The sequence below is a fragment of the Procambarus clarkii genome, chromosome 55 (assembly GCF_040958095.1).
Source record: "Procambarus clarkii isolate CNS0578487 chromosome 55, FALCON_Pclarkii_2.0, whole genome shotgun sequence".
NCBI lineage: Eukaryota > Metazoa > Arthropoda > Malacostraca > Decapoda > Cambaridae > Procambarus > Procambarus clarkii.
This window is the reverse complement of record NC_091204.1, coordinates 30,524,106-30,541,388: the sequence shown is the minus strand read 5'-3', so window position 1 is coordinate 30,541,388 and position 17,283 is coordinate 30,524,106. Positions and strand designations below refer to the sequence as shown.

Genomic DNA, 17,283 nt, shown 5'->3' with positions numbered 1-17,283 from the left:
ACTGTATATAAGTAATAAAGTTTACCAGATATGAAAGTAAAAATAATAAAGAACAGAAGAGTGGGAAATTAGATAATTAATCAAATTAATATTTCTAGAGTAAACGAATTGAGATTCAAATAATTAATCAAATGAAATACAAATAATTAGCTAAATTAAGAATTACATTAATATTGTAATACATGAATATTATACGGCAATAATACCAGATGGGCAAGGATATGCAGTATAAACAGGCAATACACAGGCAAAAAAAAAAAAGAAGAGAACAAAGAATTAGACAATTAGATTAAGATTATGAATAAATAAATGGATTCAGATTCAAAATAATTAATAAAAAAGGAAACATAATTAATCAAATTAAAAATTAAGTAATCTCTTAACCCTCAAACCGCTAGGGGCCCAAATGGATTAAACACCCACAGGCGCAACAAAAAAAAAAATCCAAAAAAATTCTTTCGTCTGATAGAAGTGTTAATTTTTGTTCCCTGATCACAGAAAAAATAACAAAAAAATCGTAGGTGGCATATTTTAGCCGCAATAGGGTAGGGAAGTCTGACAAAAAAGGGGCGTTAGCAGAGCCTTCGCCAGACGAGGTCTACTCCGCTCGAGCTGTCAGGCGGCAGTTGCCACAAATATATTATTATCTAATTATTTCAACGTGTCTGATTGATTTTTTCTGAGTTTTATTGCAGTAATATTATTCAATACAGTGAATTGTGATATATTTATATAATAAAATGTGTGAACCATCGCTGTACTGAAAATTATGGTGTGCATATTAGTGATTCAATTATTATGTTCATAAAACAATAAACAAATAATTTTGCTGTTGTTACACTATATACACAGGTTATTTGTAAGTATTTGCATGTTTTGTTCACCATAACAAACCACTAAGTTGGTATTGTGAGTCAAAGAGCAACGAGGAGTGACTGCCACACACCAGCCAGCCACTCCCTCCCGCAACGACACCTCACTCGCCCTCATTCTCCTCCCACAATACTGTTTTTGCATTTATTCACTATACACAGATGTTATATATAAGTATTTACATTTTTGTTCATAATAACTGTACATCTAAGCTTTTATGGTGAGTAAAGACACGAAGACGTAGCTACTCACACAGTCAGCTGGTGACGGCCGCCCTCAAGGCCAGACGCACTAATATTTCTCCTCCAACACATTATATATAAGTATCTACCTGTTTTATTCACCATACCTGTACAAATAAGCTGGTATGGTGCCCAAAGACCATAGTGGCCACCAGTAAACAACATGACAAGTCGTGCAGAGGATGCTCCTCCCTCACCAAAATGGCGGCTCCCAACCTCTTCCTCTTGCTGTTATCACACCCTAGTAGTAGGCATCCTTCAGTCTTGGGAGACTATGGAGTTGCGCCCTAGTTGTCAATCCTGGTGCAGCGTCTGGTGTGACTGATGAGGCCAATCCGAGAGTGGCAGTCCATCCCACACCGAGCACAAACGAAGTCCAATTCTGGTCTGTCTTCCTGGCTACCAGCCTTCCTTCTCTGTCTCTTTGCCTCCGATTCCTTGGCAAGTGACTCCTCGAACTTGGAGAGACCTCTTTGAACAGACTGCCCCCAGGCTGAACGGTCTGCAGCCAGTGTCTTCCACATAGCAAGATCGACGTCCATGGCTTTTAGGTCCCTCTTGCATACGTCTTTGTACCGTAGCTGGGGCATGCCTGTTGGATGCTTTCCCTGCATCAGCTTCACACCCTATACACACATTATATATAAGTATCTACATTAGTGTTCACCATAGCGAACCACTAAGCTGGTATGGTGAGTGCAGTCAATAAAAGAAGACCACACACAGTCAGAAGACGATGCCACCACTCTCCCTCCCACAGCCTTACTTCTTCCTCCATGGAGCACAGCACTAAATATCACCACAATCCTGCTATTATCAGAATCCTGGTCAGTTTTATCACAGTCAGGGGTCTTCTATAAAACTATCATCACTAAATAATAGCAGGATCATATATATTATGGCATTTGTAGGCGATGCTGTGGTCAAGAGCTGAACAGCGGTGCTGTGAGCTCATGCTGCGTGCACCAGCCTTGGTGGCTTGCTCAATACTGACGCTCTCACACCCAAGAATGTTGGGCTAGATTTTTTCTAGGTGGCATCTGGCAACTATCAGTCATGGCTGTACTATAGCTGCCCCTATCCTAGGCAGGGCATTTAAATTATAGAGCTAGACACAAAAGCATACTTAAATGATGTGTGCGGTTTCGGTTTAGTCACTGATATCATATATATATATATATGATATGCGCGGTTTAAGGGTTCAGATTGTAATACAGTAATATCATATGGTAATAAGACAAGTTGGATAAGGGTATGCAATAGAAACAAACACATATGGGCTGGAAACACTGATGTACTTAAAGCTTAAGAATCCATTAACAATACTGGAATATTAGACAACAAACAAGACTAGTAGCTAATATTAATGGGCAGATATATAAGTGAGAAATTAAATTATTAATTTTTAATTCACAAAGTAATGAATTAAAGATTCAGATAATTTGACAAATTAAGAGTTCAAGGTTTATAACATTTTGGGAAATTGAAGTGTTAGTATCAACAGATAAATGGGTAAGTTGCAAATATTGTAAGGTAAGAATCTGATAACTAGACAAATTAAGCATTCAAAAAATTATTACATTTTATAAAATTGAAGTCATTGTAGTAATAGTTATAAGAGGGGTAAATTACATGAAATTGAAGCCAATAATATAAAAAAGAAGCATTTATTAATTAATATAAAAATATAAAAAAGCCACAATTTAAATACGGTTAGGCTAGGTAAGGCTTGGTCACTCGTGTGTTAGTTTCAGCAATGACATTGGAAGTTTGCTGGTTTCCAGTTATGTCACAATCAACAAAGAAAGCCTATAATTGTTGGACATTTTTTATTTCATGTCTTTTGCCTCTTCTTTCTTAGCAATGATCGTTCCGTTCCTGGTGTAGCACTGCTTGATAAAATTTGGGTTTTGTTTGCGAATAGGATGCATTCTGTAGAGGAGGATCAACGCTGCTTGGGTAGGCACTCATTAACCCCTTAAACCATGGAATACATACATATACGATGGGAGTAACTTTCCCGAACACCACGCAATACATACATATACAATTGAAGGTCTAGCGCACAATTTTATATGCCCCGTGAGGGACAGGGGCAGCTATAGTCCAGCCACGGCCGATAGTAAACAGACGCCGCCTAGAAAAAAAATGGTGGGTAACATATCCTCATGTGAGAGATTCAGTTCTGAGTGAGCCACCAAGGCTGGCACACGCAGCATGAGCTCACAGCACTACTGTTCAGCTTGTGACCACAGCATCGCCTGAAAATGTCAAAATATATATATATGTACATGGTATTATTTAGCGATGATAGTTTTACAGAAGACCTCTTGACTGTGATAAAAATGACCATGATTCTGATAATAGCAGGATTGTGGTGATAATTAGCGCTGTGGTGGGAGGAGTAATCTTGGTGGGGAGGGAGGTAGCGTTGTCTGCTGACTCAGTGTGGCCACCTTTTACTGTCTGCTCTCACCATACCAGCTTAGTGGTTTGCTATGGTGAACACAAATGTAGATACTTATATATAATGTGTGTATAGAGTGTAATAACAGCAATAGGAGTGTGTTGGTAGCAGCCATTTGGTGAGGTAGGTGGTGTCATCTGCATGACAAGTCATGTTGTGTACTGGTGGCCACTATGGTCTCTGGACACCATACCAGCTTATTTGTACAGTTATGGTGAATAAAACATGTAGATTCTTATATATAATGTGTGTGTGTATATAGTGTTATAACACCACAAACAGTATTGTTAGAGGAGAAATATTAGGCATCTGGCCCTTGAACCAGTGAGAGAGGCAGCCACCAGCTGAATGTGTGTGTGTAGCTACGTCTCTTATTGCCTGAACTCACTATACCAGCTTAGATGTACAGTTATAGTGAACAACACATGTAGATACTTATATATAATGTCTGTATATAGTGAATAAAAGCAAAAACATTATGGTGGGAGGAGAATGTTGGCGAGTGAGAAGGTGAGGGAGTCGCGGCCAGTGGCTGGGTAGCTGTTGTGTACTCACCTAATTGTGCTTGCGGGGCAGCCACTCCATGCTCCTTTTTGACTCACCATACTAACTTAGTGGTTCGTTATGGCGAATAAAACATACATATACAGTGGTACCTCGCATAATGATTGCCCCAAAAGACGAATATTTTGGGTAACGAACGGCCCGATCGGCGTCAAATCGTCCCGTATGACGAACGCTGGTTTGAGTAACGTCAACACCACATATTGGGGTCGCGCTGCTTCTTGCACTTTCTTAGACGCCTCTGATGATGTACATAAATTATGTTGTTCTTGTTTAAAGATGCTAATGATGCTGGGATATAAAAGGGTGACTGCTGAGATGTTGCAAAGCATTGACGTTTTTGTAGGAAAAAAGAAACGAAATGTCTGATATACAACAAATGTCAAAAAGGTTCGTTCGGTGTTCGGCAGGTAGGCTGCTCCATTATAACAATCTTTCTTTGTTTCAAATGTGTTCCATTTGTTTTTTATTTGTCATTTACGTCTCAATAATGGAGAAGCCTACCTTACATACACTGAATAAACCATTATGACATTTTCCTTTCTTCAAATGTGTTCAATATTTATTTTTCATTTGTCTTATAGCAAAAGGTTCGTTCGGTGGTTGGCAGGTAGGCTGCTCCATGTTTCTTACATTCAAAAAACGTAAATAATAAAAAAAATTAAGAATTTTGAAAACCAGTACAAATGTCAAAAAGGTTCGTTCGGTGGTCGGCAGGTAGGCTGCTCTATGTTTCTTACATACAAAAAACGTAAATAATAAAAAAAATGAAGAATTTTGAAAACCAGTACAAATGTCAAAAAGGTTCGTTCGGTGGTCTACAGGTCGACTGCTTCATGTTTCTTAAAAAAAAAAAAAATAAAAGAACTGTTGAAACAATTTGAAAAATGAACAAATGTCATAAAGGTTCGTTCAGTGTTTGTCGGGTAGGCTGCTCTATTATTGAGACGCAAGTGACAAATACAAAACAAATGGAACACATTTGAAACAAAGAAAGATTGTCATAATGGAGCAGCCTACCCAACAAACACTGAACGAACCTTTTGATATAACGAATATGAAAGACAAGGGCTGCTGGCTGGGTTAGTAGTGCGTGAGCAACCATTCGTGGCACACGCGCCTCTGGCTCTCAAACACCTGTCCCACACGGTGTTGAAAGACTGTGCTCAGTCGGTGCAATTCAGACCCTATTGTTTGAAGAACATAAGGGTCATAACATTGGTGAAGCTAGGCGCAATAAGGGCTTAACACAACGGTTGGATGCCAGTGATACAGCACCTATGAGGATGATACAGCGAGCGTATACAGGTGTAGCTCTGAGCCCCACTCTTGCCATCTCTAATGTATATAGATGAATCGTTTTCTGCGTTCAGTGATGATGCATCTGATACAAGTAGCATAGATGAACAGTGTTAGCAGCTTCCATGGTGGTGGTGTTCATTGATATTTTCAAGAATACCTGAATCTCTTCCTGACTGATGGACACTCTTTGAGGCTAGCTGAATCTCTTCCTGTGTGGGACCTTACAAAGCGATCTTTTCAAGACTACCTTACAAATTGAGCTTTTCCTATAATCGTTTCAATACTACTTTATGCTTTACAAGCTTGGCTACATACCACCTACAAGTACTAAAGCCAAGGGTGCACGCGAGTGCGTTATTTGCAAGCACATAGAACGATGAAACAGGAAACGAAAATCTATCTGTAGCTGGTGCAAGGAGAGCAAAGTCGCACTGTGTACCATGGACTACTTCATTGACTATTACGCACCTCCAAAGTACTGAGTGTGTAATACAGTGTGTTACTGTGTAAATAGTATGTGAAACTGTATATATTGTAATTTTAGTGAATTTTTACCACGTAATATTGTGACAATAAACATTTATTGTGGACACATTACTGACACATGTATCACAGTTTCATGGAAAATTATGAACATTCTACTGTATACATATTGTAAAGGTCACAAATATGCATCATATACGATAAAAGGAACAAATAAAACCGCATTGGAAATGCATAGAAAAAATATTTGAAAATATATTTGTGGCAACACGCGGTGCTTGAATGGCCTGCGCGACCGTGTCTGGGAGCTTCACACATGGGCGACCAGCCCCTGATGACGTCACAGTGCACCTTGTCCACGCCCTCACAGCCAAAGTAAGTGGAATTTGGTAATTATTTTTACATAGACATGTTCAGGGACGGTAATTTATCATTTTATAAAGAAAAATTATATTTTGGGGAACATTTGATGTCATGCACACTGGGGAAATTTCACAATAAACACAGTGCATCACACTGGTTACATGGGGGACACTCGTTTTGTATGACGTCCGTTTCACATGACGAACATGGAATGGATTAAATTCGTTATGCGAGGTACCACTGTAGTTATACTGTGAATATAGTGTAATAACAGCAAAACTATTTGTTTATAGTTTTATGAACATAATTGAATCACTGATATGCACACCATAATTTTGAGTATAGTGATGGTTCACACATTTTATTATATAAATATATCACTACACTTTATTGAATAATATTACTGCAAAAAACTAAGAAAAAATCAATCAAAGACACAGAAATAATTAAGTAATAATATCTCTGTGGCAACTCCCGCCTGACAGCTCGGGCATAGCAGACTGCCTCGGACACTTGCTCTGTCAATGCCTGGTTTTTTGCCAGACTTCCCCGCCCTATAGCGGCCAAAATAAGTCTCCTGTGATTTTTTTTTTTTTTTTTTTCCATGATCAAGGAACACAAATGAACACTTTTATATGATGAAAGAATTTTTTAATTTTTTAATTCCTTATGAACGCATTTTATGTGCAATAACACCATGGTCACATTTGTTGAAGCCTTTTGTGAAATCTGTATAAATTACATCAGCGATTTGTCTGTCTTCATGGCATCTAATGCCATGTCATAGTGGTCCAGCAACTGTGATATGCAAGAGCGCCCTGTTGTGAAACCATGTTGTCCGGGGTTATGGAGATGCTGGGATTCCATGTGTTTTGAAATCATACATCTTAGCACTCAAAGATTTTTATGATGTACGATGTTAGTGCTATCGGTCTGTAATTTTTTACCTCTGCCTTATTTCCTCCTTTATGGAGTGGTGCTATCTCTGCTGTTTTTAGTATGTCAGGAATAACGCCAGTATTTAGGCTTTGTCTCAAAAGAATGTGAAACGCCTGCGATAGTGTTTTTTTTTACAGTTGTTGATGAATATAGGGTTCCAAGAATCCGGGCCTGGTGCAGAGTGCATAGGCATACTGTCTATGGCTTCTTCAAAATCCAGTGGAGATAGGGTGACATCTGATATATGATTTGATGTTGGTATCATATCCATGAAAAATTCATTTGGGTTATTTTATGTTATGGTATTCGTAATAATATTATTATGTTGTGAGTTGATAGATTGTCTCTCCCGGACAACCCACCAAACCCAAAACCTCTGTAGAGTGCTTACACTTAAATCAGGAGATCACCCTGCATGCTTCTTACTTTTGGAGAGGGCTCAGCATCACATCTGTAGGGGATGCGGCTCCAACACCAGCCTCGTTGTCATGTGCACACACCCACTTGAGCCACCGTGACTCCCCACTATCTCCTCGGATGGTATGATGTCCCCAATCCCCTTTCCTGAATTATTATTCTGTACCACTCTGTCAACAGCTGTAGTGCTCTCTCTCCTCTCTCTCTCTCTCTCTCTCTCAACAGCTGTAGTGCTCTCTCTCCTCTCTCTCTCAACAGCTGTAGTGCTCTCTCTCCTCTCTCTCTCTCTCTCTCTCTCTCTCTCTCTCTCTCTCTCTCTCTCTCTCTCTCTCTCTCTCTCTTTCTTTCTTTCTTTCTTTCTTTCTTTCTTTCCCCTCCCCCCCTCTTCCTCCCTTCCTTCCTTCCTTTTTTTTCCTGGGAAGCCTCACTAGGAGAAGGGCAAACATCTGATGATTATGAATTTAATTAGTGTTGTTTAACCCCTTAACTGCGCTGCCTCCAAATGTGACACCCCCGCAGTGCGCAGGAAATAAATTCTCTGGAAAAAATTATTTTTTCTTTTCAAAGTGTCAAAAACCCTTCCCTCAGCATGGGTATGTAAAAAAAAAAGTCGAAATTGTACTTACTTTGGCTGCTATGGGGTCTGGAAGTTGGGGCGTGACGTCATCATTCCCCGTGCGCCCGTGCCATAAGCTCTCGGGGGCGGTGGGGCGCTCGGGGTGTGGTGCGCGAGTTGCCGCGAATATACTTTCGTTCATTTTTTGCGCACCTTTCCAAATACATTTTCATTGTTTTTATGTGCCAATCCAATTTATAATGAACACGTACACTAAAATATCGCAGTACAACATCCGTACTGTCCGTAGACACTGTGTTACGTGCATGAAACTTGTGTACACATATGCAGCACATATTTACTATGTATCATGCTAATTTGTGTATACAGTGGTACCTCGGAATGCGAGTGTCCCTGTATGCGAGTTTTTCGGAAGACGAGCAGGATTTACTCCAAAAATATGTCTCGGAAGGCGAGGGTTACCTCGGGACGCGAGTTTGTTGATACGTGTACAGGCCGTGTGCGTGGTGGCATGGCGGCATGGCGATCGCGCCTCAGTTTACCAGTGTCTTGTGTCCAGTGACTATCCCACCTGAATTCTTCACAAGGATTTACAGTTTTTTATCGGTTTTTTGGCCATTTGAGCATAAAAGTTGTCATTATATATCTTGCCATGGGTCTCAAGAAAGCCATTGGTAAGGTTCAACCTAAGAAAATAGCTGTGAGTAGAGGCAGTAGAGGATGTCCCTTCTTGATTAAGAAAATGTGTGAAGTATGGGAAGAACTGCAAAGTTTTGTTGAAAAAACTCACCCAGATAAAGCTGTAGCAGGCCGTTGCATTGACCTTTTAAAAGATAATGTGATGTCTTACTACAGACAAGTGTTAAAATGTAGGGAAAAACAAGTGTCATTAGACAAATTCTTAGTAAAACAAGCAAGTCCTAGTGGTATGCAGGCAAAATGTGCCAGAGTGTGCATACCAGTGAAGTCCTCACTGCCTGATGTGATAATGGAAGGGGACTCCCCTTCCAAACAGTAACTCCTCTCTTCCTCCCACCTCCTCACCATCTTCCATACGCCTACAGCATTCAACAGCAAGGTAAGTAATAACTTGAACATAGCTTTGTAGGTTTATTTAGATGAATTAGGTAAAAAAATTTAGTTTGATGTGGGGTTTTTGGGGTAGTCAGGAACGGATTAATTCATTTCCCTTTATTTCTTATGGGGAAATTAGCTTCGGAATGCGAGTTTTCGGAATACGAGGCGTCTCCAGGAACCAATTAAACTCTTAAACTGAAGTATGCCTGTATATACAATCTATTTACACACTATACATTGTCACACACTATATACATTTACCATCAACACATTCAGAACATCGCGTAGCAGCTGCTTCGTATGGGCCGATAGCAGCTGCCTTGTAGGGGCCAATAGCAGCTGCCTCGTATGGGCCAATAGAAGCTGCCTTGTATGGGCCAATAGCAGCTGCCCTGTATAGGCCAATAGCAGCTGCCTCGTATGGACCAATAGCAGCTGCCTCGTATTGGCCAATAGCAGCTGCCTCGTATGGGCCAATAGCAGCTGCCTCGTATGGGCCAATAGCAGCTGCCTGGTATGGGCCAATAGGAGCTGCCGCATATGGGCCAATAGCAGCTGCCTTATAAGCGAGCCTCACACCCCCAGCAAATTCTCCACATCTCATGACCAGTCATTTATTTATATCCTAATTCACTGCCATACTTGCAAACCGTTAGTCAAATTCAATCAAATGTCTACTATATAAATATCCAGGTCTATATCTCTTTAACCTCTTAGGTCAAGTCTGGTAGAATGGCTCTCAAGGTGAGACTCGTTTCTCCTGCAGGCCGAGATCATAACGGTTATCAATCTTTAGTGTGTTTAGTGGCTCGCATACTGCTTCCTCAGTATTTCGCTCATTTCTTTGTTGTCATCTGTGAAAGTTCCATATCTTTTTCGCAGGGGCCTGATGCTAGATGTGGTTTTTTATCTTGATTTTGCATAGAAGAAAAAATATTTAGTATTTCTCTCTATTTCACTGATGGCCTTTTGCTCTCTTTGCCTCTCCTGGGTTTTGTATGATTCTTGTAGCTTTAGTTCAATTGTTTCTATTTCTCTACCTAACCTTCTTCGCCGTTCATTAGAGAGGGTGCGACTCTCAAGTTGTTCTGTTATTTGTTTTCTTCGCCTATAGAGGGAACGACGTTCTCATTCCAATCTGCATCTCTTCCTGTAATATTTCTTAGGGATATGCGGTTTGAGTATATTTCTAGTGCTACTGAGCCTATTTTTTTCAGGCACTGGTTCAGGTTTGCATTTTTTAACTGTTCTTCCCGTCTTATTTCTGTGAAGTCTTGGTTCATTTGCCCCTAGTTTATCTGTTTATTATTGAAGTTGAATTTGCTGAAATCTCCTCCACGGGGAATCAAGACTGGTTTTAAAGTTCTATTCCCCATGCTTATCAGAACTTCAATTAAGTTGTGATCTGAGTAACAGGTATTTGTAATCATTATGTTCCTGATCAATTCACCATTATTAGTGAAAATGATGTCCAGCGTGTTCTCCTTCCTAGTTGGTTCAACTCTGCTGATTTAAGGCAAACCTGTTGCACATCTGTAGCAGATCATTTGCATGTGACTGTTCATTTAGGCTACTTCTAGGAATTCTCCCTGATAGAACTGTATTAGCTAGGGTCTTCCATTTCAGATGCCGTAGGTTGAAGTCCCCAAGCAGGATGATGTTTGGGGCTGGATTTGTGAGATTTTCTAAGCAGCGTTCTATTTTCATTAGTTTGTGTTTAAACTGCTGCCTCTGGTGACTTATATACAAGGACAATAACTACATTTAGGATCCCTGTTTTGATTATCAGCACTTTCACCATATTGTTTGTGTTGGCATCTATAATACCCACTGTCCAATGCTAAGTAAACAAGTCACAACTAAAAGGTTAAACAATCCATGGCTTACTAAGGGTATACCTAAATCTGTTAACCCTTAAATGGCACATGGCTATATACCATTTGACACCCACAGGTGCATACCAAAAAAAAAAAAAATCTTTTTTCTTCCTAACCTGTTAACTTGTGTTCACTGATCATGGGAAAAATAATAAAAAAATCGTAAGTGGCATATATTGCCCGCTATAGGGTGGAAAAGTCTGGCAAAAAACAGGCGCTGACTCAGCGTGCGTCCCTGGCGGTCTGTTGCTTGCCAGCTGTTAGGCCGGAGTTGCCACAAAGAGATAATTACCTAATTATTTCAATGTCTCTGATTGATTTTTCGTAGTTTTTTTTTTTTTGCTGTAATATTATTCAATAGTGTGTAGTGTGATATATTTATATAATAAAATGAGTGCATCATCGCTGAACTCAAAAATATGGTGTGCATATTGTTGATTCAATTATGTTCATCAAACAGTGAACAGATACTTTGTCAGTTATTACACTATATACACAGGTTATATATAAGTATCTGCATGTTTTGTTCACCATAACGAACCACTAAGTTGCTATTATGAGTCAAAAAGTAATGAGGAGTGACCGCCACACACCAGCCAGCAACTCACTCACTCCCTCAACACCTCATTCGCCCACATTCTCCTCCCACCATACTGTTTTTGCTTTTATTCACTATATACAGACGTTATATATAAGTATCTACATTCGTGTTCACCATAACGAACCACTAAGTTGGCATGCTGAGTGGCAGTGCCAGTGGCAGCCCGCCACTGGCTGCTACTTCCTCCCTCCCTCAAGTCACCTGACTCACCCACATTCTCCTCGCACAATACTGTTTTTGCTTTTATTCACTATATACAGATGCTATACATAAGTATCTACATTCGTGTTCACCATAACGAACCACTAAGCTGGTATGCTGAGTGGCAGTGGCAGCCAGTTGCAGCCTGCCCCTGGTTGCCACTCCCTCCCTCCCTCACCTCACCTGACTTGGCATCATTCTCCACCCACCATACTGTTTTTGCTTTTATATGCAGACGTTATATATAAGTATTTACATGTTCACCATAACTGTACATCTAAGCTTGTATGGTGAGTAAAGGCACAAAGACGTAGCTACTCACATAGTCAGCTGATGGCTACCGACCTCAAGGCCAGACGCACTAATATTTCTCCTCCCTTACTTACTTCTTTGTGGTGTTATTATGCTATATACACACATTATATATAAATATCTATCTGTTTTATTCACCATACCTGTACAAGTAAACTGGTATGGTGCCCAAAGACCATAGTGGCCATCAGGAAACATGATAAATCGTGGAGACGACGCCACCGCCCTCACCAAAATGGCGGCTCCCAACCTACTCCTCTTGCTGTTTATACCCTCTATACACACGTTATATATAAGTATCTACATTTGTGTTCACCATAGCGAACCACTAAGCTGGTATGGTGAGTGCAGTCAATAAAAGGTGGCCACACACAGTCAGAAGACAATGCCACTACCCTCCCCTCCCTCAGCATTACTCCTCCCAACATGGAGCACAGCGCTAAATATCACCACAATCCTGTTATTATCAGAACCCTGGTCAGTTTTATCAGTCAGGGGTCTTCTGTAATAATATCATCGCTACATAATTGCATGAACAAGTATATTATGGCATTTTTAGGCGATACTGTGGTCACAAGCTGAACAGCAGTGCTGCGAGCTCATGCTGCGTGTGTCAGGCTTGGTGGCTCACTCAATACTGAGGCCCCTAACACCCAGGAATTTGACCCACGATTTTTAAAAAAAATGGCGTCTGTTTACAAGAGCCCTGATGAAGGTGTGGTGAATCCTTTGTATCAGCGGGCCATTTAAATCTTGCGTAGTACTCCAAAACATCATATGATGCGATGCACAATTTACTGCAAGTCGGTCAAAGCATCATATGATGCAATGTGCAATTTAAGGGTTAATAAAAAGCATGACCATGAGAAGAAGTACCAGTATTGGTTAGGGGTCATCTCCAAAGCAGTTTCAAGGAGATACTCATCAATGCTGTCCAAAATATTAGGAGAGCCAAAATAAAAATACCCAACCATATCTTTCCTATAAAATTTCTGTGGCTAGATCCTAGAAACAGAGTAAATTTGTTACACAGAATTTTCCAGATCCAAAACCATACTGTCTGTCTGTTATTATATAGTTTTTCTCCAGGGGTTCTACCCATTTAGTTTTAATTATTTTTTCCAATATTGTGACTATTACACTTGTCAATGATATACATGTCTATATTTAATGGGATCTTCCCTGCTGCCACTGTTGTAGAGTGCTGCTGCCTCTAATATCAACTGGGAGTCTGAAATAGGTAGCATAGTGGGACAGGTCTATATATGATGGTCTGTTGAAGTGGAATGCTGAGCTCAGGTGCACATTCTCTCAGTACCCATGGTAAAACTCCATCTGGGCCAAATGCTTCGTAATTACAATTATTACTTAACCTATACCTATAATAGGTTAAGTAACAATTGTAATTACGAAGCTATAAGATGCTTATCTTAAGATACTAACAAGGTTAGGTAAGGTCGGTGTTTTCTATGAAGCTTTTTAAGGGTATCTATTATGTTTAGTATATCACCTATGCACGTAGTTAATAAGTCAATATTGACTATACGAATTTGCGAGAACGGGTTGCACACACACAGTACTCCGCGAGTGTGTGATATGCTGCGAAACAGCCAACGGGGCAGAGTGGCACCGTGCACTCCATGCACCAGATGCTGATGCATCTTCGCTTTTGTGATCTGTGTGTAGTGTTCCTGCATACTATGCACACACGTTTACCCTTCTCCTGTGATGCTGTGCCTGGCATATACTTCAGTATGTGTACCTCGAAGTTCTCATTACCCCGCAATCTGTCTGGAGCTGCGTATGGCATTGTTGCTTGCACCTTGCGTGGTACTATGGACTCCTGCCTGCCATACTTTACTAGCAGCTGTGACAGAACACTGGCACTGAAGGTACATGTAGACAGTGAAGAGCAGAGGTGCCATAGGCACAATCAGAGAACACTGTATAAACATCAGAGGTCCGCAGTTGTTCAACGTCCTCCCAGCGACTATAATAAATATTGCCGGAACAACCGTGGACATCTTCAAGAGAAAACTGGACTGTTTTCTAAGAGAAGTTCCGGATCAGCTGGGCTGTGGTGGGTATGTGGGCCTGCGGCCCGCTCCGAGGAACAGCCTAGTGGACCAAACTTTCACAAGTCAAGCCTGGCCTCGGGCCAGGCTTGGGGAGTAAAAGAACTCCTAGAACCCCATCAAGCAGGTATCAAGCAGACGGTTTCCTGCCGGACTTCACTAAGTACATATTGAAGCAGTTGAGCACTGCAACATCCTTGAGGTGGAAGAAGAACTTTTTCGTCCACTTCACAGACCTGCGCACGCACTCCACACCACCAAGCATCATGTCACATTTATCGACGAGGCGCATGTTCACGTTATAGTCTATGACACAGTCCGGCTTATACATGGGGTTGCGCATATAAAAATGGACCTTCCCACTGTTCAACATGGCACTAGTGTGAATCGTCGTCAGCATATTCACCTCGTGTCTGTCCTCCCACTGCACTGACAGCATATTGTCACACTTGCGCAACTGGTACTCGCCCATGGATATACCTATACCGAACACTGGCATTTCCTTCCCGAGGACCTTCACAGTGCTACATATGCTGGTGTTGTGGGCAAGGAGGTATCTGGTCAACAGGGGGCTGGTGTAATAGTTGTCAGTGAACAGTATATGCCCCCTGTTCAGCACTGGTTCCATCAGGGTTTTTACGACACTGCCAGAGAACCCATGTTCATCTTGAGCTGGTATGTCGACGTCTGTACCAGACTACAAGATCATGTCCAGGACGATACCAGTCTCACAGTCGCACAGCATGAAAAACTTTAGTCCAAAACAGTGCCGCTTGGAAGGGATGTACTGCTTGAAAGCCAGTCTGCCCTTGAACAGTACAAGCAACTCGTCGATAACGACATTCTGTCCAGGTACAAAATAATCCCTGAAGTTCCCTCGCAGGTCGCTGAATACCTTGCGTACCTTCCACAGTCTGTCGCGTCTGTCCTCATTTGCATTGTTCTCGAAATGCAGGCGCCTGAGAATCAAGTGGAACTTATCCCGCGACACATACCGGTTGAAGACGGGTGATGGAACAAGGCTGTCTTTGTTTGAAAGTACGGAAGATGTTCAGTGACATGAGAGGGAAGTTCAGGGATTATTTTGTACCTGGACAGAATGTGGTTATTGACGAGTCGCTTGTACTGTTCAAGGGGCGACTGGCATTCAAGCAGTACATTCCATCAAAGCGGCACCGATTTGAACTGAAGTTTTTTGTGCTGTGCGACTGTGAGACTGGTATTGTCTTGGACATGATATTATATTCTGGTACAGACGTCGACATACCGGCTCAAGATGAACACCGGTTCTCTGGCAGTGTTGTAAAAACCCTGATGGAACCGTTGCTGAACAAGGGGCATGTACTGTACACCGACAACTATTACACCAGCCCCTTATTGACCAGATACCTCCTTGCCCACAACACCGGCGTATGTGGCACTGTGAAGAGCCATAGGAAGGAAATGCCAGTGTTCGGTATAGCTATAGCCGTGGGTGAGTGCCAGCTGCGCAAGTGTGACAATACGCTGTCAGTGCGGTGGAAGGACAGACGCGAGGTGAATATGCTGACTACGATTCACACCGGTGCCATGTTGGACAGTGGGAAGGTCTACTTTCAGACACGCAACACCGTGTATAAGCCAGACTGTGTCATAGACTATAACGTGAACATGCGCCTCGTCGATAAGTGTGACATGATGCTTGGTGGAGTGGAGTGCGTGCGCAAGTCTGTGAAGTGGACTAAAAAGTTCTTCTTCCACCTCATGGATGTTGCAGTGCTCAACTGCTTCAATATGTACTTAGTAAAATTTGGCAGGAGACCGTCTATACGTACATTCAGTGCTGATGTTGTGTCACAGCTGCTAGTAAAGTATGGCAAGGAGGGTTCTGTTGTACCACGCGGAGTGCAAGCAACAATGCCACATGCAGCTCCAGACAGATTGAGGGGTAATGAGAACTTGGGAGTACATATGCTCGAGTATATGCCAGGCACAGCATCACGGGAGAAAGGTAAACGTGCGTGTATAGTATGCAGGAACACTACCCGCAGAGAACCGAAACGAAGATGTATCAGCACCTGGTGCATGGAGTGCAAGGTGCCACTCTGCCCCGTTGGCTGTTTCGCAGCATATCACACACTCGCGGAGTACTGAGTGTGTTTATGGTGTGTGTATATAGTGTGTGATACTGTACAGTGTGTATATAAAGTGTAAATATAAATTTATTTGGCATGATACATTGGAAATTGTGCAGGATAAGTGAACTTGTTTGCGATGCACGTAACACAGTGTCTACGGACAGTACGGACGTTGTACTGCGATATTATAGTGTACGTGTTCATTATACATTGGATTGGCACATAAAAACAATGAAAATGTATCAGGAAATGTGTGCAATAAATGAACGAAAATATATTTGCGGCAACTCGCGCGCCCCATAGCAGCCAAAGTAAGTACAATTTCGAATTTTTTTTTACATACCCATACTCAGGGAAGGGTTTTTGACACTTTAAAAAGAAAAAGGAATTTTTTCCAGAGAATTTATTTCCTGCGCACTGCGGGGGTGTCACATTTGGAGGCAACGCAGTTAAGGGGTTAAGGAGTACTGTAATACGTGGTTTAAACTCCATCAACCTTGGTCCCCGTTAGAAAAGTGATTAAGTGTAGAGACCTTATATTGTAAAAATCCATGCTACAATTGTATATTACCAAGAGAGTCTACAGTAAAATAATGACTAAGCCCAGATTTGTGTGGGACCAATAGTCAGTTCATCCATTATGTTTATGTTTGGTGAAGAGTATCACTCAATCTCAACAATCCATTAACATAATCATGTGTTCCCATAGTTAATAAGTGTAGAATAATCCGGAGTTGGTCAATAAAACCCATGTGTAAAGATTTAACCCACTGTGCACTTATTGTCCAACTTAGAC

General features: G+C 41.4%; 1 protein-coding gene across 1 annotated transcript in view; it reads left to right on the top strand.

The window, feature by feature from the left end:
• Positions 1–17,283, top strand: part of LOC138352976 (tripartite motif-containing protein 59-like) — a 37,748-nt gene that overhangs the window by 19,359 nt on the left and 1,106 nt on the right. The window lies entirely within an intron of this gene.